Below are 17,021 nucleotides of genomic sequence, written 5' to 3'. Positions count from 1 at the left end.
CAAAGCATCAAAGGATTTTAGCGCCTAGAATTTCAGCTAGGCTGTAAGGATGAGTCAAAACGCCAAGAGGAATCTTTGAAGAACCTGACTCAAAGGATTTGGACCACTGTGACAGCGTCTGGCCCTGCTGGAACGTGAGGTGATGCCACACACAAAAGCAGACTTTAGACTTTTTCTTTTAAATTAATGAATAATACTCCTTTTATAAATGTGGTCTCTGATGAAAAAATACGGGTTTGTTTTTTTTTTTTTTTCCAGAACTGATAATGGGATAAGTGCAGAAAAGATCAGTTCTCTCATGGACATTTTGAATAACTTCAATTTTATTTTTTGCTTTATGGAAATAATTTGGGCTTTGAAATAGTTAAAATGTTTGTAAATAGTTTGTTAAATATAACTATGAATGTAACAAAATGATCTTGACAGAACTATTGTTTGCTATGCAATATGTCAAAGCTTGTTTAACAGTTTAAGTAAATAGATTTACTTTACTTGGAGTCCAGGGTTGCACACGAATTATCATAAAAGGAAGTTTCTCACTAAACTACAACTGCACCAAAAGAAAGCAAATAAGCTTTGGGGTTTCCAGTGCTGCCAAAACCAATAAACTAGTCTTTAAAGAACGAAACAAAAACCAAGCAGCAAGCAAACCTACAAAACCTGTACCCAAGGTGTCTGTGTGAATCATCCAGGCCCTGGTGATCTAAGGAGCTCGTAAAGAAAGTGACTGGACTTGTGTAAGTTTCACGGAACGTCGTCATGAAAACTTAAAGAAACTTGCAGAAGTCTAGTTGATTTCTTTTTTAAACTCCTTAGACCTGACCCAAGGGTCGGCACAAAACAGAAAAAAGTAATTAAAATATAAAATGAAAGAAAACATGTAGTGAGCAGCCAAGAGGTTACAGGCTTTCCAGCCATTTGCAAGAAACACACTGAAGATATGCTACGTAGGCCTAAATCTAATGCCCAACAGAGGTTGTTAGATTTGGCAAGGAATTAAACAAAAAGGAGCGCTTGGTGCTGAATGTGCAGCTTCACTAACAAGGAAATACTACTCAGCTGTGGCATTCAGAAGTGGAAGACCTGGAAAACACACACAGAGAGAGAGAGGCAGATCTCTCCCAGGTAAGGTCAAAAGATCAGTGGACATAGCAGAGATACATCTATAGATCTCATAAACAAACATACGCATCATTTATATGCTCTCCATACCACGCTATCCTTAAAGTTTGTTTTGTGCTGCTTGATATGATAGCAGTGTGCTAAACAGATAGCCACCAAAGCTAGTTAGTATTGCTAAAGCAATGTATGAGAAACACTTCTGAGAGTGTAAACCAAAGAATTAATATTTGCCTTATAAGGTTGTTTACATCATATTTCATACACAAGATTTTTGAGGACTCTCTGTCAACCAATGATCAATACTTTCCTCAAAACCTGTTGAATGAAATTGATCTCCGTACAGCAGTAATGTCTTTGAATGTCAAATCCCAAATTACTGCTTTCATGTTTTGAGTTGCTGTTTTCTTCATAATAAATCTTTGTCTTTGCAAACAGCTTTTGATTATTTACCGTATTAAGGAAACTTGAAGGTAATTAATGCTGCATCTGGTTTTATAGTTAAAAAAAAAAAAAAAAACGGGTTAAAAAAGCATTATGTTTAATGCAGGTTTAAAATTTTCTTTTGTTTCCTTTTTTTTGGGTTACTACACGACCAGTCTATGACCTATAACAGTGAAAAACATCGCTTTGATTTATTTAAGCTAATTAAAGAGTGAAATTAATCTTATGAAATATTTAGAGTGGAAATTCACATATTTATGTGTTCTTCTTTTTAAATGCATAAATATAATGTTTTGAAAAGCAAGTTTTATGAAAAGGTAGCAGTCTAGTCTTCCAAATATAATGAACAATATTTGGATTTTTTGTGCCATAAACACATTACTTTTGAAATATGATGTGCAAAAACGCCAAAATTGCCAATGAGCATTCAGCCCCCTTTTTTATTTAGTATTTTGTGAAAGTCAAAAAACTATAATTTTCCACCCATTATTTTACACCAAACACAGACTTTAGTGAAAAGTACAGCCATTAGCACGCCACACAGCTCTTCCCTAATTGACTAACATGATATCTAACACTTGGCACATATCAACACAGCTTGGTAAAATGTGAACTGATGTAAAAGTATGAACAATTTGGTTTGTCTAGTAAATATCACAGTACAGTTATTGTTGTATGTACTATTTTCCACAAGAAAGATCTTTGCTCCTGCCTCTTGCAACTGATTTTGAAACTGACTGCTGATCAACAAAGCAGGTTTCAGGTTTGAGTCTGTAAAAGGGCAAGCTTTACTCCAGAGAGACATGTCCACAAACCTAGCTAAGGCAATGATGGATGAGTTAATAACAGCAGTGATGGCAGCAATAGCATTAGCTGCTGGCCTGTCTGAAGAGTTTTGTGCCATCAGCAGTAGGTTGCGTCTTGACTGGAGTAGTTCTAAGAGTGCTTTTTCGGCCAGTTTATGGTTGACCAACAGACGATTTGTCACACACACTATATCATTCTCGCTGAAGTCCAACTAACCTATCCATCTTCCTTAGGTACCTTTGCAGACACTTCTTCTTTATTTCTGATGTGGCAGCAAAACACAACATGTACTTTAAACCTCTCGGATTAGTGCACGGTGCTAACATAACCAGGACAGGACAAGCACTTTAGGGTTCATAATAGAACTTGGAAATTCAAATTTATCAACTGAATCACGCACAGTTTCTGGTTCATCCTTGAGTAAATTTATACCAGACCCCACTTTGTCCTGGCCTTCATTCTTGTCCTTGCAGGGAAAACAACTGAACATTTGGTGTGTTTGGTCTTGCTACTTGCTGGGATTAGAGCTTCACTTTGTTTTTGGCCAGCCCAGTTTGTAGCACTGCATTATTTCTTTTTCTGTTCTTTTCTTTCTACAGACATTAGAGGGAAAATTATTTGCGCCAGTAGTCACTGCAAACTATATGTGCACAGATCACAGAAATGCCACCCAACACAGAGTTTTGAGAAAGAAATGTATGAAAAAATGTTTGTTTTTTTCCCTTTTCTTTTATATGTGATCAGGATCTTGTTTATAAACTCCTTGAGTTTCTCTTAGAAGCCAAGTGTGTGCAGCCACAGCACACTTTAGTCCAATCCAATAAAAAAAATATTAGCCCCACTTGAATCCAACTTTGTGGGTAAAGTTTTGCACAAGGTTTTGGAGGGTGTAAAATGAACTGTCTGTAACAGCTGGCTTAGCTCAAGGCAAAAGTGTTATCCAGCACAGCTCCACCAACAAAAGTAGAATAGCAGAGCAGTGTCTTTCCAGCTCAGCTTAGAACATATTGGTAAAGTTTAGTCCTCTTTAGTTTCATCCACGAGTTGAGGTTTGGCTCCATAATTTACACAGAGTTCAAGTTTTAACTCAGCTTTAACAAAATTTGCACTGCAACTAAACAGCAATTTCCACAACATTTCCTCCTCTGTCTTTGACTCATTTATCTGCGCATTAGTCTGATTGAATACCTGGTCTGGTATCAGTGACACCCATGCAGGCTTGGTGAGGAGGAGGTCGGCCTAAACACAGCCTAGCCGTGGGCTAAAGGCTAATTACATTTCTGACTTGCTGAAATGTACACCGTCTCCTGAGAGAGCATTCTGGAATAACACTCAACCCTGTATCGGATATCTGATGATTGATTTTTACCTCATAATTACTTTGATGTATTAATAAATCATCCATTTCTTTTGTAAATCTAGGACCTGACAGTGTCATGGGAAACATTCGCTGGTGTATGTTACCCTTACCAAAAGTTGAAAGGTTAGAGTGCACAGAGGGGTGTATGTATGTAATTGTGTTAGCCTGTGACATGATTGCCAAGAATTTGTGTGTGTGTGTGTGTGTGTGTGTGCATGCGTGCGCGTTTATAACTAGCAATCAGCTCTTCTTTAAATCATTGAAACGCAACTCTGTTTGCGATTTTCTCTGCTTATCAAACTTTAACTGTGAAATTGTGATTATTTCGGTTTTATTTGGAGAGTTTGATCTGCATTGACAGGAAAAGAAATCCAGATTGGTTTAATATTTTATCTAATATAGTGTTTCTACAAATTTGTTATACAGCAATTCTTAGAATCCTGTCTACTCTCTCTCTAAAGTGGATCCGTTATGTCGATTTTAAGCTCCGTATTTTCCCTGGAGCAGTTTTGCATGACTTACACTTAAAAATGCTCCATATATACCTCACTGGACCTTGGCCTCATACAAGAAATCAGTTCATCTTTTTTCTTAAATGAGCTGTTTTTGCTCCTCTCCCTTCAATGTCACTCTCCCCTTAAGCTGACTTACTTCTGACTGTCTGCCACTCCTAAACAAAATGTTTGAACAGCAGATGGGTGGAGATGCTGTGCTAATAACCAGAGCTGTGTGTCTGTGATATTGAGGAAACTCCTATCTTTGAAATCATACAGAACCAAGAGTTTCTAAAAAATATTGCTAACTGAGCTCTTAGACCAGTCTAAAGCCTGAGGATTTATGCTCATTGGGATTACTGGTACGTACTTTGACGTCTTCATTTGAAACTTTGCCTATGTTTAATACAAGTATCCTCCACTGTAATATATATGACAGGAAAAGAGGTTTAACAGTTAGTTTTGAAGTTAAAGTGCCTGCTTTTCAGTATGTATGTTTCTCATGACTCTTGTTTACCACTGCACCACCATGCCACCCAGTGGGTTTCCACGCTGGTGTAAAAAAATGTAAGTAATGAACTTACAGTAAGTAAAACTGGGATTTATGGTGACTACAGGAAATGGGCCAATTTAAACGAATGCACGTGGACTCATTCTTCAAGTATTACATTCTGCACATACATTTAACTGGCATCCAGCAGGAGGCAAAACACATTTTCCTGTAGATTTGGGACTTGACAGCTTGGAGATTTTCACTGAGATGTCTTTTGGGTTTGGTTGTTACACACTACTTTGACAAATATTTGGTAGAGGAATACCTTACCTCATAGAAATGGAAGGGATCAATAGAGAACTCTAAAAACTCAATAAGTATTTTTGCCATGTATTTGCTTTCCTTCTATTGCTCTCTCTCTCAGGCAGCCAAAGATATATTCAGCAGGACTGGACTCCACACAGTGGTAATCCAGGAAATGGCGCAAATGTTTTTAACTGTGATATGGTCTAATATAACTCACCTGTGACTACCTGTGTGTAAACCCTTTGTCTTGTATTGTGGATTGTGTGACTGTCACTACCCAACACCTGCAGACTTTGTCACCATTTTAGATTCTAAGGTATTTTGAGAAAATACTTTTCCCTCCAAACATAATTGAGAATGGGGTTTAGCTGTATGGGAGACATGGTTGGCAGGAGAGTGAGTAGCTTGAGGGCACTGGCTGAAGACCATAACTCAGGGGTGTCAAATTCATTTTAGTTCATGGGATACGTGATCTGAAGTGGCCAGAGCAGTAAAATAATAAACATTTTATAATAACCCCATATACTCTATGCTTTAAGGTTTAATCAAAAGTATGAAACAGTCTGAAAATGTTTGCATTTAAAGAACAGATGATAATGAGTTTAGATGTCTCATGTAAAAAAGACCACTTCTGTTAGTCTCCTGTCATTAAGCACAGATCCCGGGTTTAACCACCTTCAGTGTGGTATAACAGGTCAGGGGGTAATGTCTTTGTCACTTAAAATGATGTGAAACAGACAATTATGCAGACTGCTGACTTAGATAAAATTAACAATTTGGATACCACGCTCGTGACGTGATCCATTCTTAACGCCAGCACAATGCCTCTGGTGCAAAATAGAATAAAAAGTCCCCCAAATCAACCCAATCCACAGCAATTTTCACACTTTCCAAAGCCAGTCAAAAGGGACAGATTAGGTTCTGGCCCATGGGATATATGTTTGACATCCGTGCTGTAACTTCCGATTTCAGGGCACAATCCAAAACTACAATGGCAAGCATTGTTCTCTATAAGAGAGTGAGATAATCACTTGGAGCAGAATTTAATTTGGGTTGTTTAAGCAGACAAGAAAGAACTTAAACATATCAAACATCCTTTAATTCATCCCAGTAATTATACTCTGTGCACGAATAAATAGAGAACAGACTGAATCCATAACTGACGTGAAACCGTTCGGTCCATCAAATATCCATCATAAATATCCCAGTGTGTTTTGAGTCAGATAGATCTTTGAAGGGAATAAGGAAGTAGAGTTCTCCTCTTTCCCACTCATGGGAACTAATAGAGTTAGCCTGAGGATATTAGCCTGCAGTAGAGGAGAAATGCAGCTACAGCATAGTTCTTACAGTCAGGCTGAAGCAGTTAGTGGATACTTACACCTAAAGCAGTGCAGCGAAAGGTCTTCTTATACATTTTTAGTATGGGTGGCACGACTGCTAGTGCAGACACTTCTGGCAATATAAGTTCCAGCCAACATAGTTGCGCATACCACATAATTGATATTGCCTACAGTGAGTGGACAAGCTGCACTTTTCCTTAACTTTCCAAATATCATTTTTTAATATTTTAGAATCTGTGTACAACTCACTTGTCAAAAGTTGCGTGAATCAAAAAGAACAGTACGAGCCTCACCAATTTTCAGGTTTCCTTGAGCATCAGCATAAGAAACATGATAATTATATCCATCCCTCAATTTATTCACATTAACTGGTGTTTGTTTGACTTTAATGCTTCAAATGCACAAGATGACAGTCGCGACTTTAAAGTAACGCTTGCGTGCATGTTGGTCAACTTAAAAATATCATCAGGGCGGATTATATTTACACCTGAGACATCTTTGATCTTTGTGTGTGTTTGCATGTGCATGTACTGTACAGTAATTACATCAGGACAGATGTGCTTATATGTGGATGTGGCTTAGTGCATCAGGAGCTCGAGTACAAAGTCTGCCAGCCCGCCTCAAACCAAAACTGCCCGTGTCTCTCTCTCTCTGAACAGCGATTTTAATGAGCAGGTGCCGGGAAGCGGAACAAAAGGCATTAAGCAGCTCGTCTCTCCTGATTGCAGACAGCCACGCTCCTCTAAGTGAAGGATAAACGTGCACTCTCCACCGTCCTCACTGCATCTGTGTACAAGTGTGTGTCACCTTCTGTTTGAATCCACAGATTCCTTTGGAATAACAACCGGTAAGCCACCGCACAAATTAAAGATGGAAGTTTCATCTTCATGAAATAATTCCTCAGCAAGAATCAGACCATGAAAATCAGCAGCTTCATATTTTCATTTTTAAAAAAATCAATGTTTATTGATAGGCAATACTACACAGTGGAGCAGCTAATGAAGTGGTGATGGAATTGATTGGCAATTAACCGAAATACAATTTTGCGTTTGTTTTTTTGAGGCAAAGTGATTAATACAGAATTTGAATTTTGTTCAGTACATAAATCACTGTCTGTGCATATGCACACAAGTTCTATACACTAAATACATTATCACTGTGTATCGTCACTGAAAAGACAGACAGACACAGAACTTTTTTTTATGAGTCCTTCATCTGATCGCTCACCTTTGTTCCCCAAAACACTGCAGCTGTCAAAAATTCCTCTGGGCTCCAAGCTTGCCTAGCGCCAGATCTCAAATCTTCTTATTTAAGCAACAACATAGCTCTGAAGACAATTTCTCAAAAACAAGCAGACAAAAAGTAAAAGTGGAAAAGCAGAGGTGTGTTAACCCCAAATTCTTTTTAACAAATAAAGGTGGTCATAATAAATATTGACTTCCAAGCTCTTTGGCTTGTACAAACTCTATTATTGCCACATATACTCTACTTCCTTTGTAATAAAGCTTGTAGTTCAGCCTGGATCAGATGACCCGGAACCATCCCTAAAACTGCTGGAGGGTTTCCCATGATGCACTGAGCATCTATTTCTTCACTCATCGCTTTTCAATTTGTCTGTTTATACATCACTGATGTTTTTAATCATCAGTTATCATTAAACTCTGTCTCTCTCTCCTATAGTTTGCCTTCTTTGCTATTTCTCTCTTTTCCCTCACCCCAAAGCTGGTCATGGCAGATGGCTGCCCATCCCTGAGCCTGGTTCTATCAGAGGTTTCTTCCTGTTTCTTCCTTCCTGTTAAAAGGGAGTTTTTTCTTTCAACTGTCGCCATCTGCTTGTGCATAGGGAGTAACTGTTGGTGATTATAAAGTCTTTACCTTCCTGTATGAAGTGTCAAGTAGTGACTGTTGTGTTTGTTTTATATGGTGCCAATTCACAACAACTGAAATGAATTATTATTTTGTGTTTATGTGTTTCAATAAATCGCTGCACCTATTTTCCATTTCCTAACAATATATAAAGAAATAAGTAGTGCCTCAAGACTTTTGCACAGTACTGTATATGTATATATTAAAGCTTTCATGAACTAGCTATTTGTTAAATCATCATTGCGATGTGTCAGGGAACTGCAAGGGTGACAACAAAGTAAAATGTCATGCATTAATACTCAAAGTGGTTCTGTATGATAAGAAAATATCACTGGTAATGCCAGTGTGAGCATCAGAGCCATGAGGCAGAATAGACTGAGCTCACAGTCTGTGCCCTTATTTGTTTGCTTGAGATTTGCTCTTCAGCAACAAAAGGGAATTTAAAGGACATCATGACAAACGCAGATAAATGTCAACAAGATGCACAAATGCAACCACAAGCAACATAGAGGGTAAGTGAATGAAACAAAAAGCCATGATGCACGTACTGATACTGACACTGACACTGCGTGTGCATGTGCCTGTGAGAGACAGAGAGCCTGACTGGAAAGACACGATGTGTGTGCAATGTACATGATGAGATTTGATGCGCAATCACTTGTAATGGTAGGATTCATTAGCAAAGTGCTTGTACAGTATCAGTCCAAAATCCAGTCAAGTGTGAAGTTCATTCAGCTGTAATTACACCGAAGGTAAATCTCGATGCACTACAGGAGACAAATGCCTGCCTTTAAGTACAATTCTGGTGTATAAGTGAAGACAGAGGGGATAAAAACCACAGTTGGTTGTTCTTAAAATCAATGTGCCCCACAGCACATCAAAAATATGCAACTGTTGGCTTCATCAGTGGTTTTTCAGCATCAATAATAACAAGAACAAAAAAGCAAAAAAAAGTTCTTCATTTGCATCTTTATTACTCAATGAAACATGAGGAACATTTTGACTTCTTTCAGCAGGGTAAGCACAGGTGGGTTTCACTCAGAGAGGTCCTGCTTTTGTGCATGCTGCTTCACTGTCATGGCTTATTGGGACACTTGATGCATTTCCCTGCTGCGATGAGTCGAAATGTCTGCTGTGAACATGGTCTGTGGCAGGCAATGGCTTGTTTACCCTTGTGTTATATTATAGTGCTACAAGAAAAATAAACAATTTGTCAAACAAGTAAACTTTTGCCTTCACTTGGTGGTTAATGCAGTTAATGTGATTATGATAACCTTTGTCTGTTTGTATAAAAATAATTCAATAAATGAAGAATTCATCATGAATTACAATGCCGGAGATTAGTATGTATATAAAGGTAAGCTTTGTCCCCCTGAAGTGACCCTTGGCTGTTTCTGCAAGAGTGATCTGACACAAATTATTTGTGCTGAAAGTTAATGCTATCCATGCCAGGGCTGCAGAGATAAGGTCATACAAATTGGGAATTACAGTGGGTGGAATCAATTATTTTATGAGTGGGGAATTCCTCCTGGTTTCTGACAGTAAACAAACTGGTTGTGTTGCTGGCTTTTAAGGTAAAAATACTGGTTGTATAACTGATGACTTGAGTTTTTGTACTTTTAATTTGGTTATCTGCCAAGATAACCTTGTCAGCGTTCGACACAGCTCTGAAACAAAATCCTGAAAGGTCAGTGAGGACAGGAGTGAACAAAAATCAATACCAGTGGCTGTGATCACAGAGGACACTTTCAGTTACAAGGGTTTTGTCACTTAGAAAATAACTTTATCTGGCTTTGTTTAGGCAAAAGACGAGGTTATAAAGGAGTATTGCAGTGTGTTTTCAGTGTTGGGGCCACACTCTAATGCATCAAATTGATAATAAGAACAATATTTTTTTTTATTAGAAATGAGTTGTAGTTGTACCTTCATTGCAGCACATTCTCTAATAAGGTTTGTAGGGCACAGACACTGTGAGTGACAGCATGCAGTTATGAGAAATTAGTGCAATAGCCAATGGCAACAGAAAGAACTATATTGAGATATTATCTAGGCTACATTTCAGACAGATGTAGGAAAGGTCTGTTGTTGGAAAATATTTTCTGTTAATTTTCTGGGCTGACCTGGTTGATTTGTTTTTGGCAACACAAACTTGCATTTATGCCCCAAGGCTTAAAGTGAATGCTGTCAGTAGGTGCTGCTTTCTTTGAAATTGCATGGCCTTATTTTAGATTGCACGGTCTCTCTGGTGTGCAGCATGACCATGACTGAAGTTACTGTCACTTTGTAAGTGATTTTAAACTGGGAAAAGGAAGCAGCAGAAGTATTTTGTGACGAACTAAATGATAACCACTCTCGGTGCAGGTGAGAGGACAAAAGAACGACAAAAAGGCAGCAGGTAGGCCAGTTCACATCACAAGGACCACATGTTTAGGCCTTAAAAAGCACACTGCTTATTACACTTTCCAGATAAACTCCTGTGACAGTAGCTGGTTAATTGTAACACTTATAATTGAAAAAACGTAAACAAGGATCACTTAATGTAATAAAAAAGAAGCCGAGTCTGGATTTTGTGTAAACTAGAAACCCTCTCTCAGGCCTAGAGCAAATTCTCCAGTGACAACATATCCAGTGTGTGCAAGTTTGCTTAAAGGTTGGGTCATTCTGAAAATAAGCCTCCATCAGTCAAGCTTAGACCTTGCTCACCAGTTTTCTGTGGCCTTTGGGACCTGGAGGAAAAATCTATGGTACCTTCATACTGTGCCCAACATGTGGGCACATGTCTTTTACTCAAGCAACAAACAACAACACTTCACACGTAAGCCACATTTTGTTCGGTTACAATTTAGCTTTTAAATTCCAACTCAAAAGTTTCACACAGAAATACAGACACTTTCTCAAGATAGCACACTTATAAGGCATCGAGCATGCCAAAAGTATAAAAAAAACCCCTCTTCACACACACACATTGCATGTGTATGAATAAGTGTTTTTGACTGACCTTGTCCCTTGCTGTGACTTCTGTTGCAGCATTTAGCTGCCTTTTCAACAGTTTTTGCGACTGTGCACTTCATTTTGCCCAGTGACACCCTTTACAGTCACTCCTATTAGTGTCATTGGGCGCCTTCACACATTATGGCGAGCGTGAGAGTCACGTATGGGTCTGAGAGGTCCGTCAACTCATTCCTGCCTGTCATATTATCACTGTTCAAGCTGACTGTTCACAACAGGACAAAAAGACTCTCGGGCCATCTGGAAATGTCCCAGCCTAAACTGCAAAAGAGAGCACAATGACAAAACCTGCAGCACAACCACATGATGAAATATCTGTAATATCAGCATGTAGTGGTGGTGTAGTATACCCAAACTTAATATTGTGGTGTTAGGTCATTAGCTACTGAATTATAATACAATGAAACTGCTATAAGATTGATGTGGCCTCATTATTAATCACACTACTACTAGAAGCTGCTTTTAAATATAAACCAACTGTCAGGTACCTGTTACTAATGCGCAGAGCCTTGTCTTTTGTCTTATTGTACATTTAGCACTTAACATTTACGCATTTAATGTAAAAAATCCTCTTTATCTTTAACGCATAGATCATTTCTAAAATTGATTGGATTTTTAATCTACCAAAAGTACTTTACAGTCCACTTAGTCTTTCATGCAGAAGTATTTGTCTGGCGTTTTCACTTTTATGGCACCTGCTTCACTTACAGCAAACTTCACACCGATTTCTGGAAGCTTCTGGAGACCACTTTTCCCTCCACCTGAGGCTGCTACAAAAACACAGCAAGAGGAGAGATCTCATAATAAAAGGAAATAAGCTCATCTACTTGGTGCTTAAGCAGAGGTCTAAATTGCAGCTATTATAAGTCTGAATTGCATCATTATATAGCAATAAGTAAAAGCTTTACAATCTCTCGCCAGTCCTCATGGTCATTTCAAACTCTTCTGGTAGTGCTCGTTTTTAACATCAGTTTGCTTTAAATGTTCTGCTACAGGTCAATTGAAGAAATTCAATTGTGGCCCCAGAGGGCGGAGAAGGTACATCATACTCCCAGGCCCCTTAAAGTAATTAACGCTGCAGTTGGCTCAGGAACTGAAATCCTTCTTAAATCTCCTCATCTGCGAGGGAGGGATCCTGCAGACCTTAGGGCCTCCTGTAGCAGTCAAGCAGCCACAGACTGTCATGTCATTTGCTTGAGCAGCCCACTCGGCTAATTGGTTAGGCAGAGTTCATTTGGCTTCCTCTCTGATTTGGCTAGCCACTGGGGATAGGAGGGGAGAGTAATTAGAAACCTGAATTAAATGCAGTTTTCACAAATGGCTCGAAGGAGACTAATGGCACATAATGTGACCGCAGGTTGGCTTAATGGGTGGTGAAGCTGTCATAAAGTGAAATGGCCATAAGTCACAGAAGAAGTCAATAAGAAAAATTTAGGTTGTGCTGTATATGGTGGTGCAGTTGATTTTGGGCATGAACGAGGAGAAGTTCATTTAGTACTTGTTCTGATTGATTGTGTTTGAAAGATTTTAGGAAACAAATATTTTGCTGAAACTGGCACTATAATCATAGTCATACCCTGCTCACTTCTGTGTGGTAAATACTATAAAAAGCTTCAGCTAGCAGCACATCTGAACCTCACTAAACAACAAACACACCACCTCATTTGTTTCATTTGCAATGAAAACCCAAGATAGAAAAGTTGGTATTTTACGGAGGGTTAAGAGGTGGAAATATTTATTTTGAGGTAGAGTCGCTTTCTGAAACTTCCCAAGCAACCTCTGGAGACTCCTTGAATTAAGTGATCAAGCCAAGAAAAAAAAAAAAGAAAATAAATCTTCAGATACAAATACATCTTTAAAAATAAAAGTACAATTTAAAAGAGGATACTGATGTAGTGAGCTGGAGTTCCTCAGGCAGTCCATTCCACATCTGAGGAACCGTAAGATAAACACCTCATCCTTTTCATGTTTAAGCATGGGAATAGTCAGCAGGCTTCTGGCTGAACACTGGTTAGCTGGTGGACAGCGGTTTGGATATATATTCTGGCTCAGGCCCCAAAGGGCACTAAAAGTAATAAGTAAAATCTCAAAATCAATTCTTAAACAAATGGGCGGCCAGCATATGGCCATTAAAATCAGAGTGATGTGATCACTTTTCTTGTTTCTTGTAAGATGCTATGTCAGGAGATAACATATTAGTGCAGTTTATCAGGACCGGTGTGCAAAGCAAAACCCACACTTTGGATTTTTGATGATATATCAAATCACCTATGTGAAGCTAACCCTCCCCTGGCTGTAGCCTGGTGAGTGTACAGACATAAGGATATCGATCACAAAGAAAGATCGGCATACAATATTTGCAGAAGGGGAAAATACTATGAATCCTTGTCTTTAATAGATAGGTAAAGATTATCTTTGGTGTAAATTATCTCGAGTAAGTTGAGTGAGATGACTCACAGAAGATGATTAACTGTGTAGCTGTCAGGTTGAGTTTCAGCTTAGATACATATCTCCATTGGAGATTTGTGTATTCAAAGCGACGCAGTTCATAATATTTAAGCAGCCAAAGTGACAAATGGAGAGGCTGAAGCAATAATGTGATGCATTTATCAGTTATCATCAGACCCTTGTCTTCTCAAATTGTAAAGGATGTAAAATAAATTTGAATGCATTTCAAAATTTTAGAGCTTCCTTTTTAACGAGGGCAAACAAAACTACCAATCCACTGTCCAATTAGTGAAAATGAGTCTTTTCCATCAACAGAGTACAGTAAATTAGGTACAACTTGGTGGAAATAATAATAATATCCCTTCCATTTGTATCTTCATCAAGCTGACAATCTATGACCACATAAAACGGGTTGTATTCTTCACTGCTGTGACTGTCAGAGAGTGAGACTCTTGTACTCTGACTCACCTTCCAGTCTTCCAAACATGGTCTGCAGTCCTCACTCACCTTAATCTACAGAGGTAACGTGGGTGCTAATTTTTCCTTTGCACTTTTAGGATCTGAGCCACTACTGTGTCTTTTAACCAGACTGCGTACTGTCACTTGCTCCTAAAAATAAAGATGCAAATCAGTGGACAGAAATTTGACACAGATCATCTCTCAGAGGAAACCGAACACTTTGAGGCTGGCTCTGTGGGATAGTGGAGCTGAGTGTGCCCCTGCAGCCCTTCCACAATAATCTGACATATGCAGTGCTTTGCACTATTACAAGCTTTGAGGCAGTGATCAAAGGACTGAGCTCTAACAGGGCCAGGAAACAAAAACAGAAACAAAGGAACAAATGATTTTGTTCCGACCCCAGTTTGATGTTTACCTCTTGCTCATCACGGCCTCTCCGCCTACTGACTTCACACAGCCATCTCCCCGTTTCATTTTCTTCACAACATTTTTCCCCCCACACACCCTCTCCACCAGCCTTTCCCTCATGTGTTTGACAAATAAATATATTTTGTTTCCCCAAAATATGCAGTTGAAACTCACCAGATTTTGGTCCACTTGGAATAAGACTGTTCTCCCCCAGAATACAACAGCATGGGTCCTTTATGCTTTATGTTCCTATTATAAACTACAGTTACATTTTAAAGCTAATTTGAAATATAGCTTCTGACTATAAAATGTAATCTTTTATTTGGATGAAAAATGTCATCCTGGTAACCTTTTAACATGCAAATTTTAGTTTTGGCACCTAAATCCTGCAAAACAGTGAGCGCTTCCATTTTGAAGTATTTTTCTGCCTCTGCCTTCCCATCTTCCCTCTAATGTTGACTTCTTTTGGTCCTTTTAATATGAAACCCTCCACTATGTTGTTTCAGGAAACACTGATGTAGGTCAGTTGGACAGCTGTAACCACTTAGTTGGGGGACCTTTGGATAAAGCAAAATATTACTGGCCAAGTTAAACTCATTAAATTATCTTGGCCTATGCGGTACCCTACCACTGATAAGAAATGAGAAACTGCATCCAAGGAAAGCTGACACACACTCAAAAAATGTTTGTGACTATTTTGAACGAGTGAAAAGTTTTGTCCAAAGAAGAAGAAAAGAAGAATTCTTATATATCAAGTGCTTTTAACTCAAATATTGATATTGGTAGGAGCCTCAGAAACATAGAATTACTCGGGCTTCGGTATTATATAACTATACTTTAAGTTAAAAGTTTATGTACACTCCTCATGGACATGAATATTGGCTATACTGGTCTTTCAGTTATTTCTGTGAGCCATTCTTTTTTCTGAGTCTCAATGATTGCACAACAAACAAACTTTCTTTGAGTTCAAGAATTTGGGGATTCTTTATTTATTTTGGCACATGCCTGTCCGTAGCTGGAACCGAATGCTTCGTACTTCAGAATCAAGGCAGTCAACCTTGACTGAAGTCTGTATCTGAGAACATGGAGAACGAAAGCCTTCTGGATCAAAGTTTTATGGTCAGATGTGACAAACTGACTCTTCTAAACACAAGAATCAGTGGTGTATTAAGAAGAATAAAGAATAGTCATCCAAAGCCAAGAAAACTGCACACGCTACGAAGCTTAGGATTGATAATATCTTTCTTTGTAGTTGCTTTGTTGCTAATTCTGCCTAGAAAAGTGTTCCAACTCCTAAACAGGATTATACCAAAATCTTGGTGCTAAATATATTTAACCAAATATTAGGTGTAATGCATACTTATGTTTGTGTTTGACCCTAATTTTTTTTGACTTGCACATACAATTTGTATTTGCTTAATTATTTTTTACTCATGTAGATGTATGTTATGCACTAAATCTGCCCATTAAAAAGATCACGTTAAGGAGAAATCCTTGAAAGCCTGATATTGCATTGACATTCCTGATGATCATGAGTGTATATAGACTGTATTTCAAATCCTGTTCAACAGGCATTTCATGATTACTGTTTACTTTAATAACATAAAAACAGTCAGCAATACTTCATAATGTCAAGATCACAACAGATGGGACCTTTTAACATTCTCTAACAATAGGCACCATTCATGTGATCAGAACTGTTTTCAGATGATGGTAGATATGGTCATTTTTCAATTATAGAAGAAGTATTCAGAACATTTACTTAAGCTAAAGTATAAATACTATGGCTTAAAACTGAAAATATTCACAATTTACCTCGATATTATAGTCATACAAACGTAGTAGTATAGACACTGAATATGGTATGATTTGGTTATTATGATTGGATTACTGGTGGATTTTCATGTGCAGAAGCAAAAAAGTAAATTCAGTTCGGGTATAAGCAACTCAAATTTGTACAAAAGTGCTTTCTTGAGTACTGACATAATAACAATAACCTTCATGGTGAAAGCCCTAATAGCCAAGGTAAAGCTTGCATGTTGAGTTTAATTTAATAAAATAGTGAATCCTACTATTTCAGAATCATGGTTAGGGGATGTCTCTGTTATTATTCCTTTTATCTCTTTTAGTTTTGTGCTGTTTGTAGAACAGGACGTTTTATGTCACACTCAGAATTGATGTAATGGGCTGTCATTGTGAAGTAGCTCTCTGTACCCCATTGGTGTTGAGAGTAACAGCTAGTGCAATGGATAATTGCTAAATAGCTCATGCTCTGTATACAGGGTGGGCACCATGGACTGACTGAAGTACATACTTGAAAGAACATTCTGTACCCATTCAATGACTTTGAAGATATTGAATTCTGTGTTGTCTATGGATGAGTATGGTTACACATCTGCAGAGACCTTGTTGCTTCAGATAAAGTCTCAGTGTGCATCCTATGTGTTTTTCACTGAGTTCTGTGTAGA

Source organism: Pelmatolapia mariae, linkage group LG16_19 (assembly GCF_036321145.2).
Source record: "Pelmatolapia mariae isolate MD_Pm_ZW linkage group LG16_19, Pm_UMD_F_2, whole genome shotgun sequence".
Taxonomy (NCBI): domain Eukaryota; kingdom Metazoa; phylum Chordata; class Actinopteri; order Cichliformes; family Cichlidae; genus Pelmatolapia; species Pelmatolapia mariae.
This window is presented reverse-complemented; position numbering follows the sequence as displayed.